At 33.4% G+C, this 12,950-nt stretch overlaps 2 non-coding genes across 2 annotated transcripts; both read left to right on the top strand.

Annotated features, from left to right (window-relative positions):
• The first annotated feature begins 9,751 nt into the window (after positions 1 to 9,751).
• Positions 9,752 to 9,824, top strand: TRNAF-GAA (transfer RNA phenylalanine (anticodon GAA)). The gene has a single exon. It is a non-coding gene; the product is annotated as a tRNA-Phe (tRNA).
• A 342-nt stretch (positions 9,825 to 10,166) lies between these two features.
• TRNAC-GCA (transfer RNA cysteine (anticodon GCA)) lies at positions 10,167 to 10,239 on the top strand. Its single transcript has one exon. It is a non-coding gene; the product is annotated as a tRNA-Cys (tRNA).
• The last annotated feature ends 2,711 nt before the right edge of the window (positions 10,240 to 12,950 follow it).

The raw sequence follows: 12,950 nt of genomic DNA, 5'->3' as shown, positions 1-12,950 counted from the left end.
AATCAGTCAATCTCTATCCAATACATCAATCACTTTACTAAGTGCCAAATTTATAATAATTACTTCGCCGAGTAAAAATTAAATATCTTCCATATTTAACAGGCTTTTTGTTGTATTTTAATTATTTTCAATTAGAAAATGTGTAATTTAAATTGGGCTTTTGAGAGCAATTTTTCTTTTTTTTCAAGAGCGCCCCTACTGCATGTTGCAAAGACAAGGGATCTAAATCGCTACCCGGTTGGGCAGTGTTATGAGGCGGATAAAGGCGGGTGCTGTAAGAAGGGATTCAATAATGCAGGTCATGAAGAGGCCCGGATTATATGAAGGAGGAAAACAGATGCCAGTAACTTGTTCGACATGCGAACCGAAGAACACGAAAACGAACGATCCGTTCTTATGTGTCCAACATCAACTAGGACGGGAGTTCTGCTTGTGTCCGTCAAGTTTTGCGTGCGTACCTACACCGGTGCACAGGGGATAAATTAGATGAAAAATGTAATTATAATTAAACAAATATTAAACTTTTTTCCACTTTCATTTTAATTTTAAATATTATTATAATGGAATTCCAAAATGAATTGTCAGTTTCAAAAATAGATATATTAATAATGTAATTCATGTTCAAAAATATACATATTTCAAAAAATTATTTAGCATACACACTCAAAAATGAGGAGATTTATTTAGGGTATTATTAAAGCGTTTTTGGTTTCATTAACAAATAATATAAATGCAATTTTTTACACATAAGCATACAGCATAATATAATCGCAGTAAATCAGGATCAATTAAAATTAATTTCCATGTGATACTTACATAACTGCTACGAGAATTATCCCTGCATAGTCTACCAAGTAAAGTTTGCGTTGATGATAGTAAATCACCGATAGGAAAAGAAACTTGATCAGAGGGAGTTGTTAAATAGAGTGTTTTTGCGGTTAAGTAAAATGTACTGCGGCATACACTACTGGGACTGCAGTATGCTCTTTTCACTGTGGTGTGCAAAAGATTTATCATAAATGTGTTTCTACAGATTTCTTTTACGGGAGATTGTATTGGCAGAAGTAAAAATATAAATAATTATTTTTGAAGTGTATTTTTTATGGGTGAAGGGTTAAATACTAAAAATTTCTAGATCCCACCTACTAATTATACTCGTACAGGGACTAAAATAATTCACAAATGCGTGAATGTTTGCCTGTTTACAAGTGCTGATTCAATCGGTAATAGTGGTACTTAAGACAATTTCATTAATTACGTGCCATTCTCACCAAGTAACTTACCTCTCACACACAGTGCTCATTGTTAATTACAAACTGTCTATGCCACTTAAGTGGTCTGGAAATTTGATTGTATACAAATAATTTAGTGTCACCGGTGACATTTACATACCCTCATTCGGCAATTATTTTGTGTTCAGGATTGATCAAATATTGTTTATTTACAACATTTTCGTGAAAATTAACGATATCCATAACTGGCTCTTATGCATGGCGTATTTATAATAGTTAATAGTTTCACTAAATACAAATTATTTTTCTCTACTTTCAACTATTTTTTTGTTTGTTAATACTTAATTCCGTTAATCTACGCTGAAACTGTCCCCCCCCCACTTACCTGTCTGTCCTGTTATTTTCTATGTTTGTCTCTTTCATTCTATTTTGTATTTCTATCACTCATTGTTTTTATTTAATTATATTTATGTGCCTTTATTATCTTTCGTTAAATATAAGCCCTGACGAAGCTTAGAAAAAGTAAAACCCGGTAGGTGATCTTTGTTAATTCAAAAATAAAAGTGGTTTATTAGAAAGTGAGTTTTTTCATTTTAATTTTTTTTTGTATTATGTTAACTTGAAAACATATTATTAATGTTTTTAAACCGTTCTGAAATTTTAAAGCATCCGAGTAATTTAGCTTTAACATAAAGTGAATAAAATTTTTCCAATGATTTTGAAAATTGTGTGGCTTTTATAGTAGTTACTGTAATGTATGTAATGATCCGATAATCTAAGGGATAAGTTAAGTAGTTTCCGGAATTCTCCTGACACGTACAGGCTCGAGGAATATTCGCCGGAGTTGGGGATGTTCCCCGAGGATATTCATCTGCATCCCCCCTCCCCACAACTCAAGAAGAACCTGCCCCCTACCACCCTCCCCAATATCCAACACCCGCAGAGCCGGATGTCCGCTAATCCACTGTGGACCCGTGAACTGTGACAGTGCCCACGAGAAGCGGAAATGAAATATGACAAATTTCTTTCAGACCATATTTCAAGCGTATTTTTAAGTTTTCGTTCACCACTTTAAAGATTAGGAAGAGCAGTTTATGAATAATTGATGTGGACTTTTAAAACTATTACCGGGTTGAATCGGTAAGTAAATTATAGTATTATTTTTATTTATTACAAAAACGTTTTGCAAAAACTAACTCAATTAGTAAAAAAAATATAAATTCAAGGTGTATCAAAAATAGTATCAAGTGGAGATTCAGAGGTAGCACCCTAAGGGATACCCAAATACCCCCCCTCTCCATGTATGTTCCGTAATTTTTGTAAGAGGTGGTGGTGGTTTGTTTTGGTTAGTATGTTTTGGTGACTTAGGATTTTTTTTAATATTTTTTGAAAACCTTGACTTACAGGAGTAACAAGTTATAAATCTACAGATAAAATGCATAAATTGAGTTTTTAAGCGCCCTTCGGGTGATTTTCTCACGAAAACGGTGCTATAAAAATAATCCAATCATTATTATTAAGAGATTATTGGTCACAGATACATGAATTATTGAGATACATGCTTGATTTTTTTTCTAATTATATTGATTGTATGCCTTGTAGACACAAAAATAAATGCGGCCAGATCTGATACCATAGCGCCATAAAAAAAATTTGAATCCCAAAGTTTTTTTTATTTATTATCTTTATTTTGGCTTTCACCCGTTAGGAGTGATCTTGGCAATACACAATAAACTTTTTTTTTATTAATAAATAAAACTAATGACAGAATATAATTGATCATAGGTACCTACATCAAAAACATAACATAACGTAACATAAATAAACCTTACATAAACATAACATACTCAACATAAACGGTACAGACCTGGTAACAGTAGGTAATCACAAAATTATAAAAATAGGAACCTGTGCGCAATATTAGTGGGCGTTTTTCGTTTCGGGCAGATGTGAAATTTCACATCTGCCCTGATGATGGACGCTGCAATGCTGTCCAAAACGTTGGCTAAAGAAGGAGGTAGCGCAACACGGCATAATAACCCGAAATATCACCATATTGTTTAATGTTTATAAAACCCATATTGTTTAATGTTTATATAAATGACTTATGTAATACTTCATTTGCAGACCACATTATTACATTTGCTGACGATACAGTACTTTTATTCGAAGGCAAAACCTGGAATGAGTCTTGCATTAAAGCTGAATTTGGCATAAACAAAGTTAAACAGTGGCTAGATAGTAATCTCCTCACTCTAAACTCGGATAAAACGAAATTCATCTGCTTCAGTTCAACTCAAGCGGGTCAACCACAAGAAATTATTAACATTAGAATACACCATTGTTACGACACTATTACATGTAAATGCAATACCTTAGAATGTGTGGACAATATAAGATACCTAGGAATTATCATTGATAAATTTCTGAGATGGGACAAACACATAGCCTTTACTTCCACAAAGGTCAGGAAACTTACACATCTGTTTATAGCAATAAGAAATATTATATGTCTAAATGATTTGAAACGAATTTACTTTGCAATGTGCAATTCCATACTAGACTATGCTTCCTTAGGTTGGGGAGGTTGTGCTAAAACCATACTCGATCCCTTAGCTAAATCCCAGAAATCGCTTATAAGAGTCATACTGAAAAAACCTTTCAGGTACCCCAGCGATTCATTGTTCGCAGAGTTTCGTGTTCTTGATGTAAGACAATTATACATGAGGAAAATCATTTTACATACTCAAAAACAGAGGCACTACTTAGCTTCCGTAAACCACTGTCATAATACAAGACATGCAAAAAAAAAACCCAACAGTTCCGCCCACCACTTCCTCATCTTTAGCACAGAGACAATTCTCATACTTAGGCCCTAAACTGCTCAATCTCATACCTGATGCATGGAAGGCAAAGAGTACTAATATTCTGCGTATGCAGGTAAACAATTGGCTTCTGGTCTTGGGGAGAGTTGAATGCGAGAATATGCTAAAAAACAGTAATTAAATTGTAAATTTTGTTTTTCTTTACATTCTTCTTTACATTTTAATTTATATTGGTATTATATTAGCATTACAGGAACTGTATTTTTACATAAAGAAAGTTCGAAAATTGTTCAATTCTTCGTGATATTTTTCCTTAAAGGAAAAGTTCCTTCTTTACTTTCATTTTTTATTTTTTGTTATTTTTCATTTCCTTGTTTTATATATTAATATTTCTTTAGTTTATTATATCAGCTAAACAATAGTAAAAAAAAAATGAATATACATTTGTATTACTTTACCAACAGAATTTCTTCAATTCAGTTTCATTTTCAAATTCATTTTCTTGTTTTTATCTATTAATTCAGCATATGTTATGTTAATTCAGTTATTATGTCAGCTAAACAATAGTAAAATATGTCGTGATATAACTGGAAGTATTCTAGAATATGAATATACATATGTATTTTTTTTTAACAACAGAATAGTCAACACTATAATGTACCATAATTTACATGTAAAAACATTATCATATTGGAATGTCCTAAAACGGGCAATCGCCTAGTTGGACATTTTAAGTTCATTAATTGTATTATGTAATATTTACAAACAAACAATAAATAAATAAATAAATCTCAAAACCAAAAAAAAAAAATTATTTACAGGGTGTATCGGCACGTACCCGACAAACTTTAACCAGCTTTTCCTTAGCACATTTGGAGTAAAAAATGTTATGGGCACTTTGCTGTCCGGTAACATTTTTTTAAAATTTAAAACAAAAAAATTATAAAAAAATCCACACTCCGTCACTGTCATTGGCATTGTTTCTCGTGTTCAACAGCTGTTATTAGCAAGTGTGTCAAAAAGCGTCTTCGCTCTTTCATACACACTAAATAATAATAGTTAAAAATGAGACGAATGGTGCCATGCCATTTCGTTGTGATTGAAAAAGCGCGCCAATGTAGGTACGTACGTATATTATTCAACAAAACTCGAATTACATATTGCCAGATGGGTTTTCAAACTGTGACAGAGGATAAAACAGTGGTGATATGTGGTGAAAATATGAATGATAATTTTTTTATTAAAAAAAAATGTTACCGGACAGCAAAGTGCACATAACATTTTTTACCCCAAATGTGCTAAGGAATAGCTGGTTAAAGTTCGTCGGGTACGTGCCGATACACCCTGTATACATATATTTATGCCTTTGCGTAAGAAATTACCGCAAAGCAGTTATATTTTTTATCGATAAAGAATAGTGTGATCCTAGCTTAACTTTACTTCCTGTGGTTAATAAATATTGTAATTTAAGAGATTCTCTAAATGGTTTTTAAAAATTATGTTATCAAAAATTGCAATGTAGAAAGTATCCAACAATTATTAGATAATATTATATATATTTACCGTAGTTTTCACCCCCCTGAAGTCTTGCAGTTCGAGCGTAAAACATGATAGATAAAATGCTTACAGCATAGTTGTAACTGTATTTCTCACAAGCAATACATTTATTTATTTCTGTAGTTGTGCCTAGTGTTTACAGGTAAATAGATGATAAGTGCAAGTGACACAGAACATGTTTCTAATATAAAACGTGGCAGTAGAGTGTAAAACAATCGTAACTGTATGTAAATGGTTAAGTAGTAATGTTTTGTGAACGCCTCACTAGGAGAACCTACGCAAAGGTATGTATACACTTGAATTATTTTACTTTTAAATAACTACATTTGAATGACTATTTAGTTTTTTTTTTTTTTTTTTTTATGTTTTTTTTTTATTATTATTTTTTTTTTTTTAAATAAATTTAAAATAAATCAAATTTAATAATTTTATAATAATTATTAAGTTCTGCAAGTATTTCTGTTACTTTTACAGTTTTTTAATGTGACAGCTGTTTCGGCTTTTGAGGCCATTATCAAACTGTCTGTCTGACAGTTTGATATATATTGACTCGCTGTCGATGACAATGCATTTTATCAACTTTGTTAGCAATCAAGTATTTTTCATAAATTGGATGACTGTAAATTGAAAAAAAAAATTGTATACAAAATAAAATTCAGTAATATCCAACTAGAATTTGGTTTACTTGTTAGCTTTGTTGACTGTAGTCCCTGGGGAGAAAGGTGTTATCCTCAGACAAACCAAACAAAAAGTTTAAAAAAACATTTTAAATATTCACAGCTGCCAGTCCCAGGAGAGGAAGTCAAACCAAAAAATAATAACAATTAAAATGAGAATTCCCTCACCAAACACCAGAGCCTTGTGTGATGAGGAAAAGCTTTTATATATTTTAATATTTTTCACAGTGTAACCTGTAATAATTTGTACGTTTATTGTAAGAAATACATGTTTGTATGTATACATAAATACGTCTATTAATAATAATAGACATATAATAGTAAAAAAACTTTTCTTTTTCGAGTTAATTTTTTTTATTTTATTACGTTAACGAATCAAACAGTTATTTATAAGAAATTATCTTAAAATTATAAGAAATTATCTTATAATTTTAATCTATAAGTAAAATCAATACATGACGAACCACTGAAGTTTCATTAATTATCTTTATATACAAACAAATAATAAATTATACATAGATACTCATCGATATTTGATCGATGAATAGTATTTATATAACACAATGTATACAATTACAAACGAATATAAATTAAAACAAATAAACAATACGAACAAAGAAAACAGAAAAAATAAGCATGTAAAATTTTTCAGTTTGAATATAAAATCAAGTTGAAATAAATTATTAGACGAAATTTTATTGTATATTTGGTTTGTGGTAGTAATATTATAAAGAGATTTTTCAACACAACAAAAATGGTTTTCATGAATAAGTTAAACCAATAAGTCCGCTTCTGCCCCACAACTACAGCAAACCGCGTCAAAGCGCGGCCAATGTACTCTAACCATAGTGCCCCTACCACTATAGCGCCAGTAGCCCCCCCACATCCTGATAGTGCCCCCATCGTGCCCCTTTGTGCCCCACCCCAACCCTGGCCTCCATTACCCCCAGCCCACTCCAACTGCGCTCGGAGTGGCACAATAAATCACCTCAATATGCATGCGGAATGCTACGTTAATAAATTTCCGGTATCTGATCAATTCCATGAAATATCAGCATATTTAGTTAAAGCTCTTATTGTTTCTAGATCTAGTACCCAACCATGCGCGAGTTTCGCTCTTTGTTCCTCGAACTACAATTAGTTAATTAATCAGTATTCATTAACTAATTGAACAATCAAACGACCAAAAACTAACCGTGAAATTATACTAGCTACAAAATGAAGGCAACACGGATATGTTAGTTATTTTATTAAGAACATTAATATGAGATTAGGTACCTAATTTATAATCCAGGGAGATTAACGAAAGACACAGTAAATAAAGTCGCCGCATTTTATGGTTTCGAAAGATAGAGAGATTTCGATAGAGCCTGCTCCAAGAAGTTTTCTGCATTTTTTCCAGCATATTTATGAATTTTATTTAGTACGAAGTACACACACCACTAGCATATTTCAGCTTGTGATTAGTGAAAAATAAAAAAAACGTCACCCAATTGATAATCCAGAAGAAGACTGACTGAAAACTTTGTAAAGGAAGACACGGCACCGGGTGGTTTTGAAACTGAGTTAAATGGCAAAACTTTGTTAATGACTTTACCAAAACTAAACGCCAAAAAACACAATAATTTTATTATTAAATATAATGAAATACGTGAAAATTAACGCGCACAACAGCTCTACATACATAAACAAACACTTCACCACAAACTACACGTGTGCTCTGGTGATGGACAATGTAACTTTGATCGAAACTTTTGCTAAAGAAGGAGTTAGCGCACCACGGAGTAATAAATCAAAATATAGTCATGGTAATAATGTTTTTATTAAATAATACAAACATTAGTGTAGCTGACTTGACCACAAATAGATTCACTTATCGATTCGGTCGCGCGACATCTGCAATCGTTTTTCCCAAAATTCTTACCCAACACAACCTCATTTCATTCTCGGAACTATACAGACTAACTTAAAGAATATATCTTTTTTTATGTGACACCAGTTCCAACTGCTCTGAACCACCTGGAATAAGTAAGACTATAGCATCCCCAATTGGGGTAAGTTGAGAGGCTTGAAGTAATGGGGAGGGAAAGGAGGTAGGGGAGAGGAAGGTGGGAAAGAACCTGGCTATTCATATACACGGGTCTAACTTGTAGGGGTAATTCTACATGATATTAATGTTTTTCGAAAAAAAAAGTTTCAAGGTATCTTTTAGATAAAAAAAAATTAATTGTATGGGAAAATAAACATTGGATATTTCTAAAAAAGTTAATTTTTATTTTTACTTCTACCATCTTGTAGCATCGCCTCCCGAAGTAAGCTCACTTTACCCCAGTACATCTTGTACATATAAAGATTTGTTATTATTTTTATTTTTATTTGCTATGCACAAGAGTCTCAACTCTGTTTCAACCGTCTGGAGCCAGTGAGTCTACGGCATTCACAATTGGAGTATGTTGTCAGGCTGAAGGTAGTGAGAAGGAGACGGAGTTGGGGAAGCGGAAAGTGATGGCGAAGAGGAAGGTGGAGAATTACCTGGCTATTCAGATCTGGGCACCAAACACGGCCATAGCCATTTCAAGCAACGTTACAATTCTGAATGGTGGTCTTACACCAGGGCGATACTGACAATACCCTTAACTCTGGAAAGTGTCAACAAGAAAAAATACTAAAAGTTTGACAGAAAAATTACCAATTCATTCGTTAAGGGCCGGTAATCCCGTTTTCAACAACAAATTGAAGAGATTTCAATAAATTGGCAATACTCTATATCTGACGGCCGGCATAGTCCAGTGGTAACGCATTGGACTGCCATTCCGAAGGTCGCGGGTTCGAACCCGGCGTGCGCAAATAAATTTTATTTGATTAATTTGTGTTATTTCACAATTAATTAATTAAAATAATATATAGTATATTTGCGGCACGTTCCAGAGTGGAAGATACTACCAGTATCGCCCTGGTGTAAGACCACCATTCAGAATTGAAACGTTGCTCCAAATGGCTTTAGCCGTGTTTAGTGACTAGATCTGAATAGCCAGGTACTTCCCCACCTTCCTCTTTCCCTTTTCCACTTGACCGACCGGAAATCGAATGGACACGGGTTCGAGTCCCGTTGGCGTCATGTATTTTTTATCAGGAGATTTTTTCAATGTGGATGAGTGTTTCAGGCGAACAATTATTGCTTATAAAAATAATTCTTATCCTTTGTGCTATGCATAAATAAAATCTTATCTTAAAAACATTAATTTATAATAAAATAATAATTAATATTTGACAAGTTCAAGTATTTCACCTAAAAATGTAGACAATTTGTCTCAACGCCATCTAGTGAGAGAGTTAGCACTTACAATGCCTTTCTCATATAAAATAAAGTTGGTTGTTCTCAGGTGAAAAAAATGTAACAAACAGTAATTGTTGAATGAAATACTAGCATATATTGAATAATTTCGCGGGTAAGAGATAAGCCTCCATAGCTCAGTGGTCAGAGCTTTCGACCGAAAATCGAATGGACACGGGTTCGAGTCCCGTTGGCGTCATGTATTTTTTATCAGGAGATTTTTTCAATGTGGATGAGTGTTTCAGGCGAACAATTATTGCTTATAAAAATAATTGTTATCCTTTGTGCTATGCATAAATAAAATCTTGTCTTAAAAACATTAATTTATAAAAAAATAATAATTAATATTTGACAAGTTCAAGTATTTCACCTAAAAATGTAGACAATTTGTCTCAACGCCATCTAGTGAGAGAGTTAGCACTTACAATGCCTTTCTCATATAAAATAAAGTTGGTTGTTCTCAGGTGAAAAAAATGTAACAAACAGTAATTGTTGAATGAAACACTAGCATATATTGAATAATTTCGCGGGTAAGAGATAAGCCTCCATAGCTCAGTGGTCAGAGCTTTCGACCGCAAATCGAATGGACACGGGTTCGAGTCCCGTTAGCGTCATGTATTTTTTATCAGGAGATTTTTTCAATGTGGATGAGTGTTTCAGGCGAACAATTATTGCTTCTAAAAATAATTGTTATCCTTTTTGCTATGCATAAATAAAATCTTGTCTTAAAAACATTAATTTATAAAAAAATAATAATTGCTATTTTGTATTTTTTTTATTAAAAACATACTGAAGGACCTATGCCATCTTTGGGAATTCTGTATGGAGGGTCTTTTCAAGTAAAGGAAGGAGAAGAAGTTCCGGGAATGAAAAATGCATTATGGTTGGGAAGAAATATGTGACGTATGAATTCAACCCTCCCACCGCGGTGCAAGGATTTTGATCGAGATAGTCTGACTGGAGATGTCAAAGGGTCGCTCTCAACCGGCCTCCCTGATCCAGCCAGCCACGCAGCTGGTGGACAGATGCATTCATCCGCCACCAGAACTTCACCCCATGAACATGGGCTAAGTCACCAAATGCAGTGAACCACTTGGGGTGACCCATGGCAGCGGCGTTGTAAATGGTTTCCAATAATCAACATCTAATAAATTTATTCTCGAACACTCTCTTCATATTAATCAATATACTCGTCGATTCCAAATAAGCAATCATTCCTCAATTTTACCTCCGTTGTACTATTTATGTAAGTCCTTCACATAGAATGTAAAGTAATAAATCTCAGCTTTCTCAGAGAAAAGGTATCTAGTATAAGCTTGTTAGCAGCACGGTGAAACAGCCTTAACATATTCCATAACCATTAAGTATTCCCTATATCCACTCAAGCTGTCGGTGCTCGGATTTTGGATTTTTAAATTTATTCCCTGTATCCACTCGAGCTCTCGGTGCTCGGTTTTCGATTTTTGGCAATTCGATTTAATTAAAACCATTCCTGAAAATATTAATATTGAAACATATGAACTGAATCCACGTAGATTTCACTGATTATCCCATATTCCAGTCCCATAATTATAAATTATGGCATATACTAAAAATCGTTAAAATAATCGTAACTTTAAGAGATTCATTTCATTCATTCATCACCTAAGAAATTCTAAAAATATAGTACTATAGGATTCATATGTCTTAAACTGATTTATAAATGTGGAAATTCTAACTATACAATTGATTGTGATTCAGAAATGATTGGGTATTTGAAACATTAAATTAGACTAGATAAATATGAAAGTATGTTTAAAAATATGTGTTCAATATGAAAGATTCACAACCAACTAATTGGAATATCAGCTGAGAAAACTTTACAAAAAGTCTAGAAGTTCTGTCACAAGATTAAGATAAGTTTTGGTACTGTGTGAACACGGAAGCTTTGAAAACATTGATCCGATTTGCAACTTCTTACTTGTGTGAACACAAGTGAGAAAGTTGCAAATTGGATTTTCAAAAGCCTCCTCGTTCATGATGGCTATAAACAGTGTTTTTTTTTAAATGACTCCACATGGAAGGCCCTGGGAAAATAATTTTTCTCTGGGCCTGTATCGTATTTCAGGATGCTGTGAGGAGGGTTTTTTTTTAAGGAAAGGAAGGAGAGGAAGTTCTGTGAAGGTAAAAAGTATGAGGGTTGAGTAGGAATCTAGGGATCAGTTGTCCAAGAGTGACTGACTTATGAATATATCCCTCCCACTACGGCGCAATGCGATGGGTTAAGAGACCAGTTGGAAAGGTCAAAGGGCCTCCACACACCAGCTTCTCCAGATCTGGCACGACACACAAGGGTTGGCAATCGCATCCTGAACACACCTCACCCGATGAACTCGGGCACCCCTGCTAAATCACCAAACGTAGCGAACCACTTGGGGTGACCTATGGCAGAGGTGATGGTTATTAAATAAATGGTTCCTGGGGCGACGGTACCCAAACCCGTCTCCCAAATTGCAATAATTCTGAATATAGAAATCGCCTATTCACAGCGTTTCATATCTCGATCCATGTATAGAAAACCTTTTAAGGCGAAGCTTAATGCTAAATCACTATGTTGATTAATCTTTATAACGAATTTGTGTACATTATGAATACCAACACATATGCTTTAGATAAATTGAAGGTTTTCCTATCGTTTCGTTTGAATAGAATACAAATAAAAAAATAAATTTCTCATTAAAAAATATAAATGTAAACTACTAAAAGAAATATTTTTTCAATAGAAATGTATGAACGCGCAAAGGAAACAACTTTTTAAAAATACAGTATTATATCTAAGATTATCTGTTACAGTTTCACTTGATAAACTTTTTTGCTTTCTTATAAAATTACAAATTAAATAAAAACCAGTTTTGTGCTTGAAATCGAACCTTTCTAGACTCCGTTTGTCAAGCGATTTTAATGCCTATTACCTACAATATAAGGTATACCAAGAATATATACATTTTTGGCTTTTAGCTTCCTCTGCACAAGTGTAGCAAAAACTCAACCATCTCATTAATTAATGAACACATCTTTATGCAGTAGTTTATTATGAAGTATGTAGGTATAATGTACATATCGTGGGATTAGTACCAAACGATGGTAAGTACATTTTTTGGTTTTTTGAGTATTATTATTATTATTTATTATTTATTGGATAATTTGTACAGCGCCGCTTTTGTGAGCCAGCACGAGGTACGTCATCCGTCCTGGTATGTGTCTGCTGCTAATAAGGCGCTGACACACTATCTTTTCACAAATACCAGACCTTGGCAGCACCGCTGTGACGTTCTACGAATATAGA

This window comes from Hesperophylax consimilis, chromosome 16, assembly GCF_061612785.1.
Source record: "Hesperophylax consimilis isolate HC1 chromosome 16, BYU_Hcon_1.0, whole genome shotgun sequence".
Classification (NCBI taxonomy): Eukaryota; Metazoa; Arthropoda; class Insecta; order Trichoptera; family Limnephilidae; genus Hesperophylax; species Hesperophylax consimilis.
This window is presented reverse-complemented; position numbering and strand designations above follow the sequence as displayed.